Below are 8,629 nucleotides of genomic sequence, written 5' to 3' on the forward strand. Positions count from 1 at the left end.
TTATTATCAGAAGTAAATTTACGAACACTTAATAAATAGCAAGAAAGAGTTGGAACAATTAAAAAAAAATTTAGAGAGAAAGTGGACGAATGAGAAGAGAATGTATTATTACCGGTATATGAGATGGGGAGTTGAATACCATTACCTACCATAACACGATCATTACCATTATCGGGCTGAACAGAAGAGATATGTGAAGGATTAGGTGTCATGTGTAAAGAGGCTCCAGTGCCAACATACCAAGGAGTATGACCTGCCGGATTATAAGAATGTTCAGAGGAGAAAGATTGAAGATCAGTAAAGAGTGCTTTAGAACCAAGTGATGGACAATCTCTTGCAGTATGAGTACGTTGAAAACATAATTGACATTGAAAAGGAGAATGTGCTACTGGATAACTAGGATAAAATGGAGAAGTGCTAGTGTTCAGAGCTGGACCTAGAATGGAAGAAAAATCAGATGGATCGCTTGAACGCTTTAAAGCTCGTCTGGTTACTCAAGGTTATAATCAGAAATATGGATTAGACTACGGTCAAACGTTTAGTCCTGTGGTGAAACCAGTCACCATTCAAATTGTTTTTGCTTTAGCGGCGTCTAAAGGTTGGGTAATTCATCAATTAGACGTTAAGAATGCCTTTTTACATTCATCAATTAGACGTTAAGAATGCCTTTTTACATGACACTCTCAATGAACTGGTATATATGAAACAACCTACTGGTTTTGTTCATCCGCAATTTCCACATCATGTTTGCCGATTGAACAAAGTCCTTTAAGGATTAAAGCAAGCTCCACGAGCATGGTTTCATCGCGTCACCTCCTTTCTTGTCAAACATGGTTTTAAAAATAGTTTTTCTGATATTTCTCTCTTTATTTACAAATATGGTTCAGACATAATCATTCTTCTTCTATACGTGGATGATATTCGTATCACTTCATCTTCAAGTTCTTATTTGAAGTCTACAATCAAGACTCTAGTATCCGAATTCTCCATGAGAGACCTCGGTCTAGTCAATTTTTTTCTTGGAATCTGTCTCTACATATAAGGGTCGTTAACGAATCCAAGTACATTCATGATCTTCTTAATCGTGCAGGTCTTTTCTCATCTAAACCAATTAATACTCCTCTTTCTCCAAAATCTCTTATTTCTTCTGATACATCTCCTCCATTTTCTGATCCGCTATTATATCGTAGTCTTGTTGGTGGACTTCAATACTTAACTTTTACTCGTCTCGACAATGCCTTCTCTGTTAGTCAGGTTGCTCAGTTCATTCATTCTCCCTTGGACATTCATTTTACTGAAGTGAAACATATTCTATGATACCTGCCTGGTTCCATAAATTATGGTTTATTCATTTCAGGCGGCTCAATTGGTTCATTAACATATTATACTGATGCAGATTGAGCAGGTTGTCCTACCACTCACAGGTCTAATTCAGCGTATTGCATCTTTCTTGGTAATAATCTTATTTCTTGGTCTTTTAAGAAGCAAAGTGTTGTATCGCGCTCGAGTGCTGAGGCAGAATATCGTTCTATTGCCCATGGTACTGCTGAGATATCTTAGTTGCTCTCTCTTCTTGGTGATCTCCATATTCAGCTATCCTCTCCTTCAATAATCTACTGTGATAACATCAGTAGTATATACTAAGGTCACAATCCTGTTCGTCATGCTTGCACAAAACACATTGAAATTGACATTCACTTTGTTCGTGAGAAGGTTGCTTATGGTGTTCTACAGGTTTGCTATGTGCCAAGTGCGGATCAACTTGCAGATTTACTGACGAAGTCTCTTCCCTATGCTCAATTTCATTCTCGCGTGACGAGCTCAACATTTGTCGAGACCCAGCATCGCTTGAGGGGATACACTATATTTATTGGTAAAAAAAAGATTGCTACTTCAATCATATGATTTGTCAAGATTGCCAAATATCTAACAGTGTTTCCATACAAAATTAAAAAAGTTAATTAACAAAGCAATATATCAATAAGAAAAAAATTGACTAATGAATAAAAAATTACATAAGAAAGAATCTTTCATATGAAAGAATCCTTAAACTGCTGCTGGAGGCTAGTGATTAGTGAAGAATCAATTCTTGTGTAATGATGACATCTACATGCACCAAAAGAAGAATACAACCTGCAGATGTTTTTCAAAGAAACAAAGGTGAATCATATTTGCTCTGCTCAAAAGAGAGTTGAAGCAAAGTGGTCCGAAACTTGTCAAACCAAGCTCTTGGAGCTTGTCTTAATCTATATAAAGACCGCTTCAACTTGCATACATCTGATGTGGGTGATGAGAACAAATCAGGGGGGTTTCATATAAATATCTTCTTTGAGATCACCACGAAGAAAAACATTTTTGACATCCATTTGATGAATAGGCCAATTTTGTTGTGTTGCAACAATGGAAAGAATAATTCGCACTGTAGTCATTTTTGTTATAGGGGCAAAAGTCTCCTCATAGTTTACACTATACTCTTGTTTGTTGATAAGGACTACCAATCGAGCTTTGTACCGATCAAAAGTTCCATCGAAATGAAGTTTAATTGAATAAACCCATTTACATCCAATTGATCGGACATTTGGAGGACAAGGAACAATGTCCCATGTGTTATTTTCTTTAAGAGCCAAAAGTTCCTCGTCCATTTATTTTACCAACATTCAAGCTTGGAGGCTTGTGAGTAACCTGTTGGAATAGAGATGTTGGATAAAGTAGAGTGAAAACCCATACCGTTTATGATTTTGAGACACTCTAGTAGACCTCGAAGAAATCTCAAATTTTGGTTGTGGAGCATTCTCAGGTGGCGGATCGGTTTCGGGCTGAGGTAAAGTTGGTGGACATCGTTCATACACAAATCCTTTTTTGAACCGCTTAGAAGAAAATGACAAATCCTCAAAAGAAGGAACAAGAGGAGAAACGGAAAATGACTCAACATGAGTATGAAAGAAATATTGATTCTCAAAGAAAATAATATTTTTAGAAACATGAAATTTGTTAAAACTTATATCATACTAAATAAAATCTTTCTGCGAAGTACTATAGCCCATAAAAGCCCATTTAATAGATTGGACTGAGAGTTTATTGCGTTGAAGGGGAGGCATGTGCATAAAACAAACACAACCAAACGTATGAAAACTATGATAGCTGGGATGTTTATGAAAAATACCATAATATGGAAACTCAAGATTTAACACTTCAGATGGAAGTCTATTAATCAAATAGGCTGCAGTAGACAAAGTTTCAACCCAATACTTTGATGGAACAAAAGACTCAATCAATAAAAGTATGAGTGACATCTACAAAATGGCGATTATTACGCTCTACAACCCCATTTTTTGTGGCGTATATGGGCAAGAGCATTGTAATACAATTCCTTTCTCAAACAAGAAATTATTGAATTCATGCGACATATATTCTCCACCAGAATCAGATCTTAGTATTTTGATGCACGTGGAAAATTGAGCCTCAACGTAAGCCAAAAAATTCTTGAATATGGAAAACACTTCAGATTTAGATCAAAGAAAATACACCCAAGTAAATCGACTACAGTCATCTATAAATGTCACAAAATACTTGAAATGATCATAAAAAAATAACTAGTGAAATTCCCAAACATCACTATGAATGACATCAAAACACTCTGCAGCACGACTACCAAAATTAGGAAAAGGAAGAGTTCTACTTTTGCCTAATTTTCAAGTAGAACAATCAAATGAAACATCTGAAAATTAATTTTTGATTTCCAATAAACCAGATTGGACAAATGAGACAACATAATAGTATTTGGATGTCCTATACGTTTATGTCAAACCTCATTCTTAGTAGTGGTAGAAGGAATATAAAAGTGTACAAGAAACAGTCTTCCAACTTTAGGCTCCTTCGCGATTATCGTCGACACCTGATTTTGCACAAGGTAACCATTATGAAAAAAATTCACATCACAATTGTTATCTACCAATTGGCCAACTAAAATAAGACTAGTAGAGAGCTTTGGTGATACAAAAATATTTCTTGAAAGTTTTAGTAGTATCCCCAACCTTGATATTGGGCAAACTACTACGACTGCCAACCTGAATTTGTGTCATACTCCCGGAAGTTTTGAGTATATCAGTTAAGTTGGTCATATGATTGGAAGCGTCAGAATCAACAAACCAAAATTTAGATATTACCTCATTACCTTGTAGTCCCAAAGTTGAAAATGCTGACAAGATCATTTGTTTTATCATTTTAGGCGTAAGAACTTGTCCTTCGAAAGACGAGTCATCTGTAGTTGAGCCATTTATCCCAACTTGAAAAGAATTTTGCGTACGACTTTGAGGACGTGTGGGGCACTCTTCGATAATGTGTCCTTGTTGTTTACAATAATTACAGAATTTCTTACCACAATTGCTAGCAATATGACCATATTTCTTGAAACTCTTGCATTGGGTGCTAGTTATATCCACGCCCTTTACTTTCCCTTGATTTGCAAATGCGACATTGAAAACATTTCCTTGATTAAAAACATTTTATGTGAAATATGCTACATTAATCTATGTTATCTCCTATCATCATTATTTCCAGCCTGGAATTGTTGCCCGAAAATCTAGTAACTCTCTTCTTCCTTATAAGATGAGGTACTCTTTGCTCTATCCTCATGCAAGTACGGCAAATGTTTCTTCTTTCGGAGCTAGTGTGCAGGAATTTAATTTTCCTATCTCAACAATACATCCTTCCCTACGGCACAAGTCTGCAAATGTGCTTCGTGTTAGTCTTGGTAGTACTTTACGAGGGTTTAACTCCTCAGTACTGCAGTCAAAGTCAGAACCTGTAGAAGAAGCTAATGCTGGAACTGCGGTTCATCCATATGGAACAATTGAGGCTAATCTGCAGTCTATTGAGCAAGAACCGATGAAATGTGAATCTTTCATGAGATCAGATGTGATTGCGCCCCAATCAGTTGGAAGGGGTTTGCAGCTTCAGGATAGTTCAGGTCTTTCTGTGAGTGGAGGGGACTTGGATAAAGTGGAGGCATATGTTTCCGCGAGTATGAATATTGAAGATCACAAGGTATACAAAAAGACACAAGACACACATAATTTGGTTGCAAATGGTGAGGAGTCGGCTAGTGATGGGGAAAAGATAAGTATGACAGCTGGTTTTTGCGGGACATGTTGACACTGACAGTGTGGGGCGTGTCAGAGAGGATGGCATATATGAAGAAGGTGAGATCCGAGAATTGTTGATGCAGTCAATTGCAGAAGACCCGATGGCTGAGGGAATGGATTCAGGAAAAAATAAGTCTTATGATGATTGTGTTAATGGCTGTGATGAGAAAGCTGAAAAAATTCTTCATAAAGACATTAATATGCGTAGTCTATAATTAGAGAAAGAGGAAACAACCGGTGATGATGAGCAGAGGCCTATTGGCACGGGTAGGTCGCTGTCTTCAAGAAGTGGAAGAGAGAGGTACTCTTATTTGGAAGAGGAGAAATTCCATATACGAAGGAATAGGTAATTTTTCTTTTTATTACTGTTCCTTTTTTTAATAATGCTGCGGAACTCTTGACTTTTTATTACTGTGCCTTTTCCAGAGATGAAATCTATGGTCATGGTCCAAAAGTTGTTCGAGATAGGTTTCACAACCGTTCATTTGATAGCCCAAGGGGGAACTTAATGCGAGGAGCTGGGTCCGTGATCGGCGGAGTAATTTTGAAAGCTAAGGAGGTGTTAGCTGATTATAACTTTAGACATAAACATACAGCTGCGGTTTGGGAATCTGCAAATAAATCGTAATGTCTATGATAGTAGACTAGATGGTGGTGACTTTGCTAGTAATAGGAGTAGGAATCAGCTAAATGATACAAAGTTTACTCCTATGCAGAGAAGCGGTTTCCCTCGAATGTGGTCGAGATCTCCTGTTAGATCCTGTACTTGGTCCCTTCCTCCGAGGAGATTGACGGAAGGATTGAATGGTCGTCAAGATATATCTCAGCAGAGTTCTGTATGTACAAGAAAGACAGAATGAGGTCTTCTTCACGAACTTCTTTTAGTGAAGAAGAAGCAGCTCCTAATAGGCGTGACCCTCCATCTTATACTGCTTGCCATCTGAATGATATGAGGGATGTGGATGGTGTACAGGAGTACGGGCATCCGAGGTTTCTTTCTAGCAGAAGAAGTCCACCTGATCAGGTATTTACTAGAACCAATAGGCAGAGAGTTGAGATTTTAGATTATCACGAGAAGGTTGATGGTGTTGGATACTTTGATGGGCCGATACACACTGGTAGATTTTCTGAGCATCACAGTAGTGAAAGAAGGAAGTATGGCGAGAGGCAAGGAGGACCTAGGGAAATGAGAAATGTCAAAGAGCAAGGAGGTGGTAATCTTAGACCTAGGCATGACGAAGAATTTGATGGCTCCAAATCGAAGAAAAGAAGATTTTGAGTTGATGGCTCTATTGTGGTGGCTTGTGTATTGTTTCTATTTAGTTTTTTTTTTACTCATTTAATACTCTTTTTTCTGTCTAAGAACAGAGAAAAACACACTTATTTGTTTCCTACATCTATATACTTGTGTGCTATGTAATTGTTACTTTTTTGGGGTGTTTTTTGATGTTTTTTTAAATTTTATACTCTTAGATTGTCAAACTAATAAAATGAATTTACCATTCTTTATTAGAATGATAAATAATCTTAGTATATAATAAGTTCGACTATATCTTCGTTGCTCACCTTATTGATATACCTCATTGTATATAGTACTGTTTGTGACAACAACACTTGTTACATGTCAACTACAAAAACTTTGTGTGCAATAAATAAAAATGTCAAGTTTGTATTAAATCAAAGTGTACTAACATTCTTATAAATTTGTTGAAAGAAATTTTAACCCTTGAGTTGATTTACAGTGACATTTATGATATGAAACCAACACCATCTCGTGGTGGGAAAACGTATCTCATAAACTTTATCTACAACTGCATTAGATATGATTATGACTATTTGCTGAATGGTAAAGATGAAACAATAGAAATGTCTAGGCAATGTAATTTTGAAAATGAAAATCAGTGGGGAAAAAGATAAAAAGTGAATGGAGAGTATAAATCTCCTTTTGCAGAAATATGTTTAAACAAAAGTGTGGGTGTCTAGTCAAAGTCCAAGTTCCTATTCCCAAAAATATCAAAATAGGACCTAAGACCGTGGACTATAGAATTAAACTTGAGTAGTCTAGTGAAGGGTTTAAAATACCTTGGAAAGAACCAAAGGATAATTTACTGAATAAAGAAATACAGAGGTGTGGTAAATATCAAAGTACATCTACTTCATTCGGATATGATTTTGTAACATTTCCTATGTCGTTTCTGGGGACATCCTTTTGGAAATTGTATCATTTTGATACGTAGATTTCACATGAGTTATTAGTTGTGAAGATATCATGTAATCTTTGAAGAGAATATATTAAAAAAAAATTCTCCGTTCTCAATTTTTTACTGAAGCAAATTGTTGATTTATCTAGATTAAACATTTTCGAAGAGCTTTGATTATATTTCCTTAAAATATTGACAACACAATCTGCATTTTAATAGTTAATTAAATATACTATAAAGGAGTTATCAACAAAAAAATAAATGAATTACGCATAGCGCCCATATCTATTCAACTTTAGCCCTTGGATTTCATTCAATTGTTGATTCAATATAGATTTCTACACCTCTTACCATAAACTAAATAATTTACAATGACAAATTTGGTAAGTATATTTTAAGATTCTTTACAAACCCTAACTAGGATTTATGTATAAGAAGAATTATCTTACATTATACTAAAAACCAAAAGGAAATATCAAACAGAATTCAGAAAACCCAAAGGAAAAATCAAAATCAAAATTTAGCAAGTAAAGTCTTTTCTCTCCTTTTTTTCACTCATTTTTTGTTCATTCAATACTTTTTTTACTGTTTAAGAACAAGGAAAAGGTTTTCATTTGATTCCTATATATATGCATATATCTGTGTGCCATTTAATTGTTCCTTTTTATTTGGGGTGTTTTTGATACCTTGTTTAAGGTGAAGTTTTATTTATTATTCTTCACTTTATGGATTTTTACCTGATATACGATTTGATGAGTGATAAATATTGGTTTTGTTGTTATCTGATATCGGATCTATATATGTTCAACAAGTAAACTCTTTTCTTCCGTTTTTTGTCTAGGGTTTTTCACTCATTTGTTTCTCATTCAATTCTCTTTTTGCTAATCATGAACAAAGAAAAAGGTTTCATTTGATTCCTATATGTGTGTGTGACATTTAATTGTTCTTTTTTATTTGGGGTTTTTTGATGTTTTGTTTCAGGTGAAGTTTTGTTTTTTGTTCTTCAATTTTTGGATCTTTACCTAATATACGATCTGATGAGTGATAAATATTGGTTTTGTTGTTACCTGATATCGGATCTATATATGTTCAACAAGTAAACTCTTTTCTTTCCTTTTTTTGTGTAGGTTTTTTTACTCATTTGTTGCTCATTCAATACTCTTTTTGCTAATCAAGAATAGAAAAAAAGGTTCTCATATGTGTTGAACAAGAACTACCATTAGATAATCAAGAATTAATGAATGAACAATCTAATACTTTAATATATATATATATATATATATA

The 8,629-nt window shown here is 35.1% G+C and overlaps 1 pseudogene; it reads left to right on the top strand.

Moving 5' to 3' along the window:
- Positions 1–441: 441 nt before the first annotated feature.
- Positions 442–6,423, top strand: LOC107016421 (annotated as a pseudogene).
- Positions 6,424–8,629: the final 2,206 nt, after the last annotated feature.

This window comes from Solanum pennellii, chromosome 4 (genome assembly GCF_001406875.1).
Source record: "Solanum pennellii chromosome 4, SPENNV200".
Taxonomy (NCBI): Eukaryota; Viridiplantae; Streptophyta; class Magnoliopsida; order Solanales; family Solanaceae; genus Solanum; species Solanum pennellii.